The sequence below is a fragment of the Humulus lupulus genome, chromosome 7 (assembly GCF_963169125.1).
Source record: "Humulus lupulus chromosome 7, drHumLupu1.1, whole genome shotgun sequence".
In the NCBI taxonomy this organism is placed as follows: domain Eukaryota; kingdom Viridiplantae; phylum Streptophyta; class Magnoliopsida; order Rosales; family Cannabaceae; genus Humulus; species Humulus lupulus.
In genome coordinates, this window is record NC_084799.1 from 89,815,337 (window position 1) to 89,817,347 (window position 2,011).

Consider the following 2,011-nt stretch of genomic DNA (forward strand, 5'->3'; position numbering starts at 1 on the left):
AGTTGCAAGAAAAAATAAATGAAATTTATCTCAAAGTTAGTAAATTCTTCTACTAGTTATTTTAATTTTTAAACTTAAAAAAAAAAAAAACCTATATATAAAAAAATATAAAATATATATATCTATAAAAACTAAAAAAAAAAATGAAAAGAAAATTTGGGACGGTTCTACCACCCATAAAAAAAAACTTATTTATATTTTTATATTTATTGCATTTTTTTAGTTGACGGCACTTGTGCCTCCTATCTATCTTTTTAATTTTTTTTACTCGATGGCACTTGTGCCTTCTAATTTTGTTGTAATTTTTTTCTTGTATTTCTTTATTAGTTGACGGCACTTGTGCCTCCTAACCTTTGTTATAATTTTCTTTATTTATCTTGTTGTAATTTTTATTTTATTTACTTTCCGCAAGTTACTAGTTGATGGTAATTTTGCCTCCTAATCTTTTATTTTATGTTTTAGTTGATGGCACCTGTGCCTCCTAATTTTTACCTTAATTTTGTTATGGTTGATGGCATGCTATGCCTCCCTATTCTTGCCTAAATTTTAGTCTTATTTAATTTTATCCTTATTTTTCTTTGTCTTTTATAATATTTTAGTGTAATATTGTAAAAAAATACTTGAAAAAAAAAAAGAAACCTAAATCTTGTCCTTTCACCATAAGCAATTTTTGCTTAAAGGAAATTTGAACAAATTTCCCAATCCGCCTCTACTAATTAACATTGGGGAGTTGTTAGTAGTGCGCGAGTAAAAGGAATCAAATAGGCATGGGGACAAGTAAACCATAAAAATTATATTGTTGTGAAATCTCTAAAAAAAATTTTAAGTATGCTCTGTGGTTGCGGTTTTAACTGATCTTCCACATCAGAAAATTGCTTGTTTGAGATTATCCTTGTTGCCTTGTTTGTGAAAATTGTATGCATCATTGGGAACGTAACTCTAAAAATCGATTAGTAAAAAGATGTTTATCTTTGTTTGAAATTGAAAGTGATAGTAAAAATTTGAGCATCATGTAACCAATTGCTAATCATGTTGATGAAAATGTTGTGCCTAAAAAAACTTTGTTTGAATATTTTGCAACTATTTCATCTAATGCTCCTTCATGTTTCGTTCTTCCTACCACTTCTGCTACTCATTTTGAGCTTAAACCAGCAATCATTCAATTGTTGCCATCTTTTTATGGGTTAGATAGAGAGGATCCTTACATGCATGTCAAAGATTTCTTAGAAATTTGCTCAACATTTAAATTTCAAAAAATTTCTGATGAGTCGATCAAACTAAGATTGTTTCATTTTTCATTAAAATACAAATCAAAAGCTTGGTTAAATTCCCTTCCCATGAGGTCTATAACTACATGGGATCAGCTTTATAATAAATTCTTGCTGAATTTTTTTCCTATGTCTAAAACTGATAGTCTAAGGAGAGAAATCTCCGAGTTTTTTCAAAAAGATAATGAAGAGTTTTATGAATGTTGGCAAATATTTAAAGATTTATTATTAAAATGTCATCATCATGGTTTTGAAAAATGGAGACTTGCAAAATATTTTTATGATGGTTTGACTCCCTCTAATCGTCAAATGATTCAATCTATGCATATTGGAAAATTTTTAAAATTTCAAGGACCAGAGGCGTGGGACACCCTTAAAGATTTGTCTGTCAATTCACAACAATGGAATTATTTTGATCCTAGGTCTAGGTCAACTAAGTCACCAAAAAGAGGAGGAAGGTATGAAGTAAAAGAAGAATTATACTTAAGAACATCCTTAGACAAATTAGCGAGAAAAGTAGAAGCTTTAGCCATAAGCCAAACTATAAACTCTCCAATACAACCAAGAATAGATGTGTGTTCTATATGTTCTAGTCCTTGCCATAATGCTCAATCATGTCCTTCCTACCAAGAAGCCTTTTCTTAAGAGGCCAATGCACTTCATGCTTATGGGAAACCAAATGATAGCCCATTTTCATCCACCTACAATCCAAATTGGAGAAACCATCCGAACTTTTCATGGAG

At 30.0% G+C, this 2,011-nt stretch overlaps 1 non-coding gene across 1 annotated transcript; it reads right to left on the bottom strand.

The window, feature by feature from the left end:
* Positions 1 to 1,412: 1,412 nt before the first annotated feature.
* Positions 1,413 to 1,519, bottom strand: LOC133793322 (small nucleolar RNA R71). The gene has a single exon (XR_009874771.1). It is a non-coding gene; the product is annotated as a small nucleolar RNA R71 (small nucleolar RNA).
* Positions 1,520 to 2,011: the final 492 nt, after the last annotated feature.